At 44.6% G+C, this 15088-nt stretch overlaps 1 pseudogene; it reads left to right on the top strand.

Annotated features, from left to right (window-relative positions):
• Positions 1 to 13670: 13670 nt before the first annotated feature.
• Positions 13671 to 14545, top strand: LOC123136187 (flavonoid 3',5'-hydroxylase 2-like; annotated as a pseudogene).
• Positions 14546 to 15088: the final 543 nt, after the last annotated feature.

Below are 15088 nucleotides of genomic sequence, written 5' to 3'. Positions count from 1 at the left end.
CCTTGTCTATCCCACAATGGTCGTCGCCCACGAAGGACTTGCCTCACTAGCGGTAGATCTTCACGAAGTAGGCGATCTCCTTGCCCTTACAAACTCCTTGGTTCAACTCCACAATCTTTTTGGAGGATCCCAAGTGACACCTAGCCAATCTAGGAGACACCACTCTCCAAGAAGTAACAAATGGTGCGTTGATGATGAACTCCTTGCTCTTGTGCTTCAAATGATAGTCTCCCCAACACTCAACTCTCTCTCATAGGATTTGGATCTGGTGGAAAGAGGATTTGAGTGGAAAGCAACTTGGGGAAGGCTAGAGATCAAGATTCATATGGTAGGAATGGAATATCTTGGCCTCAACACATGAGTAGGTGGTTTTCTCTCAGAAATGTTAAGTTGGAAGTGTAGGTTTAGTCTGATGGCTCTCTCCGTGAATGAAGAGGAGGTGGAGGGGTATATATATAGCCTCCACACAAAATCTAACCGTTACACACAATTTACCAAACTCGGTGGGACCGATTCATCAGACTCAGTCGGACCGGTTTAGTAGACCTAGTGACCGTTAGTGATTTTCGGTGGGACTGACATGCAACTCGGTGAGACCGATTTGGTTAGGGTTAGGGCATAACGTAATCTCGGTAAGACCGATTACACAAACTCGGTGAAACCGATTTTGGTAATAAGCTTTTCAGAGAATTGGTCAGGTAAACTCGGTGGGACCGATTTGCTCTTTTTGGTGAGACCGAAATGTTACAAAAGGGAAACAGAGAGTTTACATTGCAATCTCGGTGGGACCGATCGCTCACTTCGGTTAGACCGAAACATTATGAAGGGAAATAGAGAGATTACAATCCCATCTCGGTGAGACCGAGATCCCTATCGGTAGGACCGATTTGGTTAGGGTTTGTGGCAGTGGCTATGACTTTTGGAATCGGTGGCGCCGGATTGGAAGAATCGGTGTGACCAATTTTGGCTTTGGGTTTAGGTCATTTGTGGATGTGGGAAAGTAGCTGAGGGTTTTTGGAGCATATCACAAAGCACATTAAGCAAGAGGCTCATTAAGCAACACCTCATCCCTCCTTGATAGTATTGGCTTTTCCTATAGACTCAATGTGATCTTGGATCACTAAAATATAAAATGAAGAGTCTTGAGCCTTTGAGCTTGAGCCAATCCTTTGTCCTTAGTATTTTGAGGGATCCACTTTCATCATCCATGCCATGCCATTCATTGAGCTTTCCTGAAATAATAGTCTTGGAATAGCATTAGCTCAATGAGCTATATGTTGTTATGAATTACCAAAACCACCTAGGGATAGTTGCACTTTCAATCTCCCCCTTTTTGGTAATTGATGACAACATATAGATCAAAGCTTCGACAAATGATAATAAGAATAAAAACATCGTCACTTTGAGAAGTATGTGATAGGCAAGAGCTCCCCCTAAATTTGTGCATAATTTAAAAAAAATTGCTTTGGACTGCAAATGAACAAGGAATTAGGCTCATGGGTTACTCTTCCATGTCACATACATCTTGGTGGAGCGCTCAAAATGATAAGATTGAATACATGCACTCATCACCAAGCAAAGTGAATGATCACATAGGATAGATAGGATAAAATCATCAAACATGCATAAGTGTAGCTTATGATCAAACACATGATCATCAATGTCTCATAAGCATAGTATCTCAACCAACCAAAATCAAACAAGTTTAAAACCAACAAAATAAGAGAGAACAAAAGCAACACACTCTCTCTCTCTCTCGAAGCCTATGATCTATGCATTTTCTCCCCCTTTGGCAACAAGTTACCAAAAAGTTCATAGAAAATGCATAGTGCTAGATCGACTCTCAGGCTTGGTCTTCTGTTGGTGGTGTGCGGATAACTCCAAGGATGAAGGCTTCAGTTGATGTAGAGGGTGCTGGAGTTGATGCTGAAGCTGGTTGCACTGGAGCTGAAGGGGCAGTAGCTGGTGCTGAAGATGTTGCTCTATTGTCTGGCACTGGCACAGCAGCTGACCTTTGAGCTCTAGGCACTCCGGCAAAGACATTTGTGGTTGTCTTGCCCTTCCTCTCCTACATGTCATCCTACAGTTGCTCCACAACTACCTGAATCTTAGTTACTTTGACATTTAGATCATAGAACTTTTGTTCCATGATTCTCTCCAGGCTCTCCTGATTCTGAGTTAAGGTGGCCAACCCCTTCTCAATCCTCAGAGATGATGCTATCAAGTAACCAAGCTGCTCCTGCTTGTTTTTGAAGAAATACTCAGATGCCTCCTCTTGAGTTGGCATCTTGACAGCCTTCTCCTTCCTTGCCTTCTCCTTCTTCTCTTGAGCTTGAACTGATGATGGATCATCCTCATTCATGACAACCTCATTGTCTTCAAAGTCTGGATAGAGTGGAAAGTGTTCCCTATCCAATAGATATTTGCCAGTTCCCATCTTTGAGTTGATCATTTCCTGAATCTGAGGGGCATATGCACAGCTCCTCTTCTGATCTGTTGCAGTCCTCTTAATGGTTTCTACTATGAGACTCATGACTTTGAATTTCTGTGGCACATCAAATAAATGCAACATATTGATGGCATGCCCTCTGATCATGTTGTGGTCACCAGACTTGGGTAACAAAGTGTGCCTTAGAATCCAATTGATAGTAGGCAGCCCTGACAACAGAAAATGGACTGATCCAAAAGAGAAAGTCTCTAGTGCTTTGTCTGGGATCTCCTTGTACATGTGTGCCATGGTATTGTGTCCCATTTTCTTCTTGGCATATACATCCAGATCATCATCTTTTTCCTTTGGGGCATTTATCAGATTTGCCCATTCTTCAACAGTGGATTGGTACCTTGTACCTTTAGACATCCAAACAATTCTTCCATCTGGGTAAAAATGTGCTGTGGAGTAGAATTGCATGATAAGTTCATCATTCCAGTTTGTGAGCTTTTGCCCAACAAAATCTGCAACTCCACAAGCAACAAAGTTGTCTTGCACTCCAGGATAGTGCTCTTCATTCTCCTTTATGTAGGTCCAGTCGACCCACCTCATACCACAAAATATAGGCTTCTTGTCCAATAAGATTGTCTCATAGAAGTCCTGTTGTTCCTTTGTATGGAACATGTAATCAACAGCAGTTCTTCTCCTTGTGGCATATGGATCTGCCATCCTCCATAATCTCAATCCTGAGTCTTTTCTGATGTTCATGTCCTCAGCCACAGGATGGGCATCATTGTGATCTGGTATCTTAGGCTTGAGCTTCCTTAAAACCTGTCCTTCTTCATCTTCCTCCTCAGCAACCTCAGGCACTGGGGCCTTGTTCTTCTCAGCAGTTGGAATACTCCTGGTATTCCTCTTTGGTGCAGACTTGGCCTTGGGGCAGCTTTGGGTGCTTCCTTGGGCTTAGATGTTGCAGCCCCAGATTTAATAGCATCACCCATAAGCTTTGGTGCCTTTGGTGCTGGTGCAGTAAGCTCTTCCTCTTCCATCATGGAAGGTTGCCCTACAACTCTGGCCATGGTCTTCTTGACCCTTTCCTTCCTCTTCTTGCCTTCAGCAGCTGGCTCTTTGGGATCAGGATTTTCAGGCAGCTGAGTTGATGCTCTGGCCTTGGACATTGGTTGTCTTCCTGCAGGCCTTTTAAACTTCATGCCTGGCTTTACATCCTTTGCTGAGCCACATCCCTTCTTGAGCACCACTTTCTTGGAAGTAGCCTCATCTTCCTCAGCTTTGTAGTCCTCATCTTCTGAGTCTGAAGTTCTCTTCCTCCTTTGCCTGGTAGCAGCCTTAGGCAGGTTGCTAGGAGTGCTTCTACTCCCTTCATCTGAAGTGCTGGAGGGACTAGTGCCCTCACTCAAGTGAATCTGCTCTGCTGACCTGTTCTGACTGTCACTCTGGCCTGACATGCTGCAAAAACTGACTGCTAACCCTGTGAAGAGTTATAGATGAGATAGAGTGGATGAGCATCACAAAATGCAGAAATTTTTCAAAAGAATGATCCAAAAAAGTTAGTTTTAGTTTTCCACAGAAAGAATTTCGGATCAACCGATTTTCAAACTCGGTGATACCGAAGCAGTTTTTGGAACCTAAACTGTTGAACTCGGTTGGACCGAGTCTCAGTTCGGTGGCATCGAGACTGCTAGGGTTTCACAGAATCCTAAAATCGGTCGCACCGATTAGTAACTCTCGGTCAGACCGAGAGTCACTTGTGCAATGGCATATGCCAAGTCGGTGAGACCGAGTTTTTCAACTCGGTTGGTCCGAGATTGTTTCGGCGGAAACCTAACCCTAAAAATTTGAATCTAATCTACTCTACGGACTACTTTGGCTGGATAGGATTGTTTCAATTGTGGCAAGAATTAATAAGAGTACAATGTGCTAGGAATTAGATGTGGATAGCACAAAGATCGAGTCCATACCCTAATGCGGCGATGAACTCGCTACGGCGGCAACGGTGGGGTAGAATTCCATTGACGGCGGCAGAGACCAGCGACAGGAGGTGGCTGGCGATGAGGAGACGATCCGGAGACCTTCGATGGCAGAGCGAGCTATTGCACGGGCGAAGGGGTTCGGAGAAATTTCCAAAATTTTGCCCGTGTCTATATATAGCCCGACCCTGTCGGTGTGACCGAGTGGAACAACTCGGTGGCACCGAGATGCATAACTGTGTTCAGTTACAGCAACTCGGTGTGACCGAAAAGTTCAAATCGGTTGCACCGAGATTGAAAACTTAGATCAACTTAATGATCTCGGTAGGACCGAAATGGAGGAATAGGTCAGACCGAGAATCACAAAGAGGTTTTGGAACTTTAAGTCTATGACGAATCAGGGACTCCGAGTGCTCCTCACACAGAGTGGTTCGAATCTGACTTGATCAAATTTTGTGATGTAGCATGAATAGAGTTTGAGACGAGAAAAGCATAGATAGCTAGAGAGGGTTCTTAGGCATTCTTGTCCATCCACTTGGCCAAAAGAAGAATGAACCAAACAGTCAAAACAACAAGTGGATGTCCTCGAATGAGTAAAATATGCTCCAACATGCTCACACAATAAAATGGCAAATGAAATATGTGGCAAAGCACACACAACCAATTCTAGCATCTATCAAACAATTGGCGATGACTAGGTCATCTATATATGAGTATATTGACTTAGGAGTCAAATGAGAACGATCATAGGTCATACTCATCGTTTAAGCTCAAGTGGGGTTACCACTTTTACATAATGCATTGATGTGTTCACACCATTAGAGTTGCTTTGACTCAATGTTTGAGTTAAGCTCCCCCTAGATGTGAGATCCCCCTTTAGAGGGATGAACTAACCTTGGGTTTTGTCGATGATGACTTCATGTAGGTGTTGAAGATGTGGATGCTCAATGTTGAAGTAGATCATTTGGAGCTATCCTTTGGAGTGAGTTGCACTTTCAACTTGCCTACATGGGTTAGTCTCACAAGGAACAAATAAGAATATCCACAGACATAGAGTGATGCACACACAAGATGATGTCCATGAAACTATTTGGTTACCTTGTCCCTTGCCTTACCATCATGAGGGTTTGTGACTCCTTGAACAAGTGCAAAATGTGGAAGTTGATTGCACTTGTCCTTGCCATGAAGATATGAGTGAAGAATGTTGGCGGAGTCACCCTCAAGAACTCTCTAGTTCTTCTTCTTCGGGATCCACATCATCTTGATGGGAATCCTTGGAGTTGTAGTTGTACTTGATGAAGTAGAACTTGACGTAGTCTTGGGAATCCACTTGGCCGAGACCTTAGGTGCTTCTTCAAATGCATCAATTTCTTCTTGAAGTTTATCCTTGCCTTTGTTCTTGTGGTCTTATGGAGGAAGATCATCTTGAACTTGTGTTCCCTTGAAGGAAGTAGGATCATACTTCTCTTGTTGAGGGACAAACTTCGTCTTGGGGTATTGATCTTCTTCCCACTCAACTCCATTGGCATTGAACTTTTGTTCAAAACCAACACCTTGATTCTTCCGGTGTCTTCCTTGCTTGCGTACAATTTCCTCGAATTGCTTACTCCCGGCAAGGCTCTTGTAAACACCTTTCTCTATAATTCCCTTCAATAAGCTATTTTCTTGCTCAAGTGTGATTTGGCTAAGAGAATCATTAGTGGAATCAAGAGAACTACTAGAAGCAACAATATTGGAATTATCATTATTATTGTTACTACTAGAGGAAGTATCTTTCTTGTACTTGCTACCAGACTTGACTTGAGGCATGTAAGTAGATAAGAGTAAACGCTTGGCAATGTAAGAAGAACTTTTCTTACGGAGATCATCATTGATTGCCTTTAAGAACTCATGCTCTTGCTCAAGATTGAGATTTTCAAAGCATAACTTCTCATGCACCCTCAAAAGTTCTCGATGATCTTCGAAGATAGTTTCATGAGCCAACTTTAGAGTGTTTAGTTCTTTAGTTAGAAGCTCAATTTTCTCCTTATCATTGTCATTCGTTTGATTAGCATGATTAATTGACGTTTCATCATAGTATTCATCACTAGAGTTGTCAACAAGTAAATCATCATCCACAAGCAAATCATCTTCATCACTATTGAAATCAACATACTCAGGATGTGTTACCTTTGGACCTTTTGCCATGAAGCATCTTCCAATTCCTCCATTTGGTGAATCAAATATGTCGTAGGAGTTGGTTGACACAAGTGCTAGACCGGCAACACCTTCATCTTGAGTATGTTCGGAGTCTGAGTGATAGCTTCTCTCGGAGTGATTGTTGGAGTCGGAGCCGGATACCCATTCACCAACATGAGCTTGATGTCTTCGTTTTGTGTAGCTCCTTGATGACTTGTCCTTCCTTTCCGAATCCTTGCTTCTCCGTGAGGGTCTTCGTTCATAACGGTCATCTCTACTCCTTCTCTCTCTTGGTGGTGATTCTTCTCTTTTGCTTCTTCTTTTTGGAGAATCTTCTCTTCTTTTGCAGGGTGCCGTACACTCATTGGAGTAGTGTCCAGGCCTCCCACAATTGTAGCAATTGCACTCTCGACTAGAAGATCTTTTGTCATGATAAGACCTTGATTTGGAGCTTCTTTATTTGCTTCCACTCTTGTAGAATTTGTTGAAGTTCTTCACCATTAAGCTCAATTCTTCATTGAAGGTTTGTTTCTCACTTGATGATGTGGGGGCTTCACTTGAGGATTTGTAAGCACCACTTGACTTGTTGTGAAGTTCCTCCTTATCCTTGAGTGACATCTCATGAGCAACAATCCTCCCAATGACTTCCGTTGGCTTGAGATCTTTGTAGTTGGGAATCATTTGAATTAATGTGCACACGGTATCATACTTTCCATCCAATGCTCTTAAGATTTTCTTGATGATGAATCTGTCGGTCATCTCTTCACTCCCTAAGCCGGCAATCTCATTTGTGATAAGTGCAAGCCTAGAGTACATTTCAGCGACACCTTCACCATCCTTCATTTTGAACTTGTCAAGCTGACTTTGGAGCACATCCAACTTGGATTCCTTGACGGATTCGGTACCCTCATGCATATCAATCAAAGTATCCCAAATTTCCTTTGCATTCTCAAGACGGCTGATTTTGTTGAATTCTTCGGGGCACAATCCGTTGAAGATGATATCACAAGCTTGAGCATTGTATTGCAGCATCTTCAATTCTTCCGCATTCGCTTCACGATTTGGTTCTTTCCCATCAAAGAATTCACCTTGCAAGCCAATACAAATAATTGCCCAAACGGCGGGGTTATGTCCGAGAATATGCATTTTCATCTTATGCTTCCAACTAGCAAAATTAGTACCATCAAAGTAAGGACCTCTACAGTGATAATTTCCCTCGCTAGACGCCATACTCTCCTAGGTTGTGAAACCAAGGCTATGACCACCAAAAAGCTATGGAAATCAAAGCAAATGGAGACCAAAGCTCTGATACCACTTGTAGGACCTTGAAGTATGTCTAGAGGGGGGGTGATTAGACTACTTGACCAATTAAAAACTTAACCTTTTCCCAATTTTAGAGTTTGGCAGTTTTAGCTATCTTAGGACAAGTCAAGCAATCATCACACAATTCAAGCAAGCATGCAAAGAGTATATAGGCAGCGGAAATTAAAGCATGCAACTTGCAAGAAAGTAAAGGGAAGGGTTTGGAGGATTCAAACGCAATTGGAGACACGGATGTTTTTCGTGTGATTCCGATAGGTGGTGCTATCGTACATCCACATTGATGGAGACTTCAACCCATGAAGGGTAACGGTTGCGTGAGTCCACGGAGGGCTCCACCCACGAAGGGTCCACGAAGAAGCAACCTTGTCTATCCCACCATGGCCGTCGCCCACGAAGGACTTGCCTCACTAGCGGTAGATCTTCACGAAGTAGGCGATCTCCTTGCCCTTACAAACTCCTTGGTTCAACTCCACAATCTTGTCGGAGGATCCCAAGTGACACCTAGCCAATCTAGGAGACACCACTCTCCAAGAAGTAACAAATGGTGCGTTGATGATGAACTCCTTGCTCTTGTGCTTCAAATGATAGTCTCCCCAACACTCAACTCTCTCTCATAGGATTTGGATCTGGTGGAAAGAGGATTTGAGTGGAAAGCAACTTGGGGAAGGCTAGAGATCAAGATTCATATGGTAGGAATGGAATATCTTGGCCTCAACACATGAGTAGGTGGTTCTCTCTCAGAAATGGTAAGTTGGAAGTGTAGGTTTAGTCTGATGGCTCTCTCCACGAATGAAGAGGAGGTGGAGGGGTATATATATAGCCTCCACACAAAATCTAACCGTTACACACAATTTACCAAACTCGGTGGGACCGATTCAGCAGACTCGGTCGGACCGATTTAGTAAACCTAGTGACCGTTAGTGATTTTCGATGGGACTGACATGCAACTCGGTGAGACCGATTCGGTTAGGGTTAGGGCATAACGTAATCTCGGTAAGACCGATTACACAAACTCGGTGAAACCGATTTTGGTAATAAGATTTCCATAGAGTTGGTCAGGTAAACTCGGTGGGACCGATTTGCTCTTTTCGGTGAGACGGAAATGTTACAAAAGGGAAACAGAGAGTTTACATTGCAATCTCGGTGGGACCGATCGCTCACTTCGGTTAGACCGAAACGTTACGAAGGGAAATAGAGAGATTACAATCCCATCTCGGTGAGACCGAGATCCCTATCGGTAGGACCGATTTGCTTAGGGTTTGTGGCAGTGGTTGTGACTTTTGGAATCGGTGGCGCCGGATTGGAAGAATCGGTGTGACCAATTTTGGCTTTGGGTTTAGGTCATTTGTGGATGTGGGAAAGTAGCTGAGGGTTTTAGGAGCATATCACAAAGCACATTAAGCAAGAGGCTCATTAAGCAACACCTCATCCCTCCTTGATAGTATTGGCTTTTCCTATAGACTCAATGTGATCTTGGATCACTCAAATATAAAATGAAGAGTCTTGAGCCTTTGAGCTTGAGCCAATCCTTTGTCCTTAGTATTTTGAGGGATCCACTTTCATCATCCATGCCATGCCATTCATTGAGCTTTCCTGAAATAATAGTCTTGGAATAGCATTAGCTCAATGAGCTATATGTTGTTAGGAATTACCAAAACCACCTAGGGATAGTTGCACTTTCAGTAGCGGTACGAGTCGAGGTAGTTCAGGAAGTACAGGCGGAGACAAGCGATATAAATATGGTCCAAGCCTCGCTCCTCTTCCTCAGAGGCCTTACGACATGACCGAGGAGCAAAATGCAACCATAGTGCAGGCCCAAGTGGACGCCCATTTTGGACCGAAACCGGCACCGCCGCCAAAGGAGAAAGTGCCTGAGAAAATGATTGACCACTTCATTCATATGGCTAGAGCACCAGCTCCCAAGCCTGTTGACTCAGACTATGAGCGTAAAATCAGGAAGCTACATCGAGCACGGCTACAGAAGGAAGCGAGCTCGAGCTCGAGCCAACAAGCAGCTGGCAAAAAATGCGGGAAAACCGTTCCCCAGCTGGGAGAACAGGCGGCGCAAGCGATCCCCCCGCTTGTTGTGCCATCAACACATGAGAGGAGTACGCGCGCCAAATATTATTGTGGGCAAACCGTTAGCGTTCCCCAGCAGGGCGATGTGGTAATAACGGAGGAGCATATAATGCAGGCTGAAATGCTCAAGATCTCTGTTGGACAACTCCTCGAAATCGAGCCCATGTCTCCGCTTAAAGAATCGGAAATAAAATGGAAATATGTCTGGGGCCAACCTTTGGTCCATCCAGACAAGGTGAAGGACCTCCCAACGAGAATGTATGAATTGCATCAATGGTACATGAACATGACCAAGATTTCCAATCAAGTGTCCCTCATGGTGAATGTCAAGAAGGAGCATTATTACCATGAGAAAGCTCTGTCCATTGAGTATACAGAACTTTTCCAGTTATACAATCAAGACGCACTCGACAAGTCTATCGTCAGTTGCTATTGTCTGTAAGTGATTTCTTTCTGTAATTTAAGTCTCAAGCTAATTATGTAGTGATAATTTTGATCAATCATTACATGATATTCTTTTCTGTGGTATTATATGCAGGATGAAGATGTATGAAATGAAAAAATCTGGACGCTATGGCATTGGGTTCATTGACCCAAATACCATTAATGAGGACATATGGAAGTATCTATTTTATCAAGCAGGTGTAGAGGAAAGCATGGTAGAGTTCTTGAAGCGCCTCAATAGTAATGAAGATATACTACTTCCTTACAACTTCCCGTGAGTCACACTGTCTTGTACTACAAATTCTGTTTTTGCTTACTAGCTAGCTAGATGTTAATAATTAAGTGTATACGGTTTATGGTAGTTGATTAATTTTATGCACATGCCCGCTTATTTAAGACATGCAAACGTGTGCGCATGCAGTTAGCACTGGGTCTTGATAGACATTAAAATTGAGGAAGGAAAAGTTGAATTACTGGACTCGCTAACTAAAGAAGAAAGTGACTTCACCATCGTGAAGGGGATAGTCAACAGGTAATCAATCATTATTAACTATATATATCTCGGCTTAATATTAGTTCGTAATTTCCTGATATGAACTATTTAATAACCCCTTTATTAATTTTCTTTGTCGGCGGGAAGCCCATGGGCAAAGTTCATCGCGGTGACTCCAGGCGAATGGAAACAAAAGTTGTTTTGGCATCGACCAAAGGTAAGTAATTAAGTAGTGCTAGCTAGCTACCATCTCTTTAATTCTTGTTTCAATATCATTAATTAATTATCATGCTTGATTAATCATTATCTGATTCAATTTCATTCTCGTAAAGGCCCTGAAGCAGGCGTCAGGGAATAATCTGTGTGCATTCTACGTTTGCGAGAACATTCGCATGATGACGTCCGAAAGGAGCAGATCTGATAGACAGGACTGGGTACGTTTGTCAGAACACTATTCACACCATTATCGATATCTAGTCACACAACTAACACACATGCATATTGATCTCCTTCTTAACAATTCAGAGAGGTGCTGGATAAGCTCCTACCATCGGACCGCATACTAGCACTTCAAGAGGAAATAGCCGGATTTTTGCTCGACCAGTTCATAAATCCCAAAGGAGAATACTATTACCCGCTACGGCCCCCATGAACCACTTGTCATCGTGCTCCAGAGGCACCAAGACAACATATGCGGTTCTATACGTACGAGAAAATCTATTTATATATATGCATAATGTGTACAATTTGTAGTATCGTGAAATACCAGCAAACAAAAAAATGTAATGGAAAATAAAAAAACACACAAACATTTAGTACCGGTTGGTGTTACCAACCGGTACTAAAGCCCTACGCGCACCCGGGCCTGGCTCGTGCCACGTGTTTGCACTTTAGCGCCGGTTCGTGACGAACCGGTACTAAAGGGGGGGACCTTTAGTCCCCACTCTTTAGTGCCGGTTGTAGAACCGGCACTAAAGGCCGTTACGAACCGGCACTAAAGGCCGGTTCTGCACTAGTGATCTGCTTATTAGAGGCTTACCACCCAGTGTGTTCGGAGAACACACAGTCGACATGAGTTTATTGGTATAGTCTAAGATTTCCGGATAATAAAAGGGCCCAAGGTTAAAAAATATGTTTCAAAACAGAGGAGTGTGTTGTAGGTGTTGATTCTATCGGCGATGGACCGTGATGATGAGACATGCTCTGCATGCAAACTGTAATGGAACGTGTGCTTTGAAAAGAGTTATTTCAAAGTATAAAGTTAAAAGTATATGATTAGATCAATGGGGAGAATGTTAGATTGATCTCTTCTCCAATGGGCCCAACGACCCATTGGACCCTTGATACACGCCCTGATCGGGGGCGTCTAGCCCAAGCAAGGCTGGTGGGCCCCTGTCGTGCAGTGCCATATAGAGATGGGGTCTACGGCACAAGGTACGAGGTTTGCCGCCGTCACTATTTCTCACTCCTAACCCTAGTCCGATCGAGAGGGAGGCGTTGAAGCGATGGGAAGCCCACCAACGCCACCACTCTCGGCCATCACCGGCCACCCCACCATGGGCGGCACCGGGAGCTCCTGGAGCCAAGGAGAAGGTAGCTACTCCTCCTCCTTCCATCTCTCTGTACTCCCTCATGTACAGATCACAGACACATCGATCTACTCCGAATATCATAGCCTAGTCGAGCCCATGGTTTTAACAGCGATGTCTCCGGGCGATACACCATGGGTGACGACTCTAATCTGGGATGGCCGTACGTGGTGCTCGGTGGCCAGCACACCTCTGTTCTATTCAGTTTCAGGTTTGGTCATGTTCTACATCATGAGGATGGAGTTAGTGGATGCTCTATAATAATGGATGTATAATCGGTATGGTTGAATTCTAGATTGATGCGCTTTATATGCAAAAGCTACCACTTCATCGCATGCACCAATCACTCGGGAGGTCTCACTAGAATGATATAAGCTATGAACGGCTCTAATGTGTTCGATCTTAGTGTGATAATGGCAATGTATACTTCCTACTTTGCAAAATATATCCACCATGTGATAAATAAATTCATGTTTTTCAATTCGCCTCCCAGTTTGCTTCTATGCATTATTTTCTTTTTTCAGAATATAACTTTATCCACACGGTACTGTTACTTTCATTTGAAATTTACTGCATACAATAGACACCACTTATAGACACTATGTATCAACCGGGAGCGGCGTGCCGCCGCGCGGGTATGGCTAGTAGTACTTTTCATCTAAGGCATGTAATGGATGGAGGAAGGGCACGCATGGAAAATTGCGAGGAAAATAGAAACACACCTTACATTGTGATTTTTTTGGGAAAACTAATACACCTTATATAAAAGAACGAAGGGGGTAGGTGGATATAAAATTCTTCAATCTTTCTCTTCCCTAATAATAATAAAGCATGGATTGACCTCGTGGGTTCACCGTCACAATACGCTTGTTCCCGTAAATTTACGCTTTTCGTTTGAATTTGAAATATATATATATATATATATATATATATATATATATATATATATATAATATAATCTTTCCCTACTAATAAAGCACGGAGTGCTTCTGCCCGTCCGTCGTCAACTTTTACAGAAAACACCCTGATTTTACTGATAATCAACCCGCAATCCTATTATCCAGTCAACCTGAACCGGTACGGGCAACAGAAAAGAAAAAAAACACCCGAGACCCACGACCTTGCCTCCCATCCATCCATCGCGCGCCGCAACCGCCGGCCACCACCCATCCGGCGCGCGCCGCCGCCGGCCGCTCCTTCCGCCGCGCGCCGCCGTCGCCGGGCCCACCCTCAAGTAAAGGGAACCAAACAAATTTCCTACAGAGGAGAAGGGAACAGAACAAATTTCATCCGAGGAGAAGGGAAAAGAACGAAATTTCCTCCGTAATGTGGAAGAGGGAGCAAAGGAAAGTGAAATGGAATGTGAAGGAGGATAAACTCCCAAGTGGAACAAGCCGAACGCATCGATCTCCCTAAGATAGAGTGGTCGTGGTTGCCTTGGCGCTCGCGAGCTAGCAACTTCGGAGCAGAGGAAGAGAGGGGGGGCCATCGGCCCAGGCGCTGCGGTCGGGAACAAGGACGAGTCCAGCAGCTACAAGGAGATGACCGTGTCGCTCCTGACCGGCACCGGGAAGTTCAACATCAGCGACTTCGTGCCGGCGCTGTCGTGGCTAGACCTGCAGGGAGTGCAGGCCAAGCTGCGCCGAGTGCACCGCCAGTTCGACGGGCTCAACACGAAGCTGCTGGTGCCTGGTGGAGCACGCGGCAACGGACGAAGAGCGCGCCTGGGAGGAGGGCCGGTTGGACTTCGTGGACATGCTTCGGTTGGTGGCTTGGAGCAGGCCGGGGCGAGGCGGAAAACGCGAGTGCCGAGCAGAGGACGAAGCAAGGATGAGCGGCGCGGGATCGGCCGGACCTCTGGGGGGCGTGTCGCAGGTGGCGGAGGCTGTGGGCGGGGCCGTCCGAATCGGATTGGAGGCGAGGCTGCTGGCCGGATCCGGAGCGGGCCGGCGACTGGGGCAGGACGGCCAGATCAGACCCATGGCAGAGGAGCTTCCATGGCGCCTATGGGTTCCTCACTGATAAGGGGTGATGCCCTGGCTCTGGCCAGCCACCACGGCCGCGCGCACTCCAGGAGAGTGGAGTGCATCGTCGGCATAACACATGTAGAAGAGGAGGAGCAACACTGGGTGATAGTGGCTGGAGAAGAGGAGGAGTAGCGCTGAGTGAGAAGAAGGAGTGGCGATGTGGATAAGGCAAGCAGATGGGTAGATGGATGAGAAGGAGTGGCGCTGGCCAGTCGGTGCTTTTCTTTAATAACGAAACAAATGGAATTGGTCTTGTACCGGCCAGAAGCTACTGGATGCATGCGCTAGCATCAATTACAATTTTTTATTTTCCGGAAGAGCGACGATTATTACTTGCTGTTGTTTATTGTTACTTGATGATGTTTGTTGTTACATTATATGTACGCTCTTCTTTCGAAAGAAGTGTCATAAATTTAGTACAACTTTGTACTATAGTTAATACAAAATTAAGACACTTATTTTAGAGTGGAGAGAGTATAATAATTAAAAGTGAGTAAAATATTAGAAAGAAATATTTCTTAAGGGAGAAGATATTTGAA

The sequence above is a fragment of the Triticum aestivum genome, chromosome 6B (assembly GCF_018294505.1).
Source record: "Triticum aestivum cultivar Chinese Spring chromosome 6B, IWGSC CS RefSeq v2.1, whole genome shotgun sequence".
In the NCBI taxonomy this organism is placed as follows: domain Eukaryota; kingdom Viridiplantae; phylum Streptophyta; class Magnoliopsida; order Poales; family Poaceae; genus Triticum; species Triticum aestivum.
The sequence above is the reverse complement of the archived record's forward strand: the minus strand, read 5'-3'. Positions and strand labels throughout refer to the sequence as shown.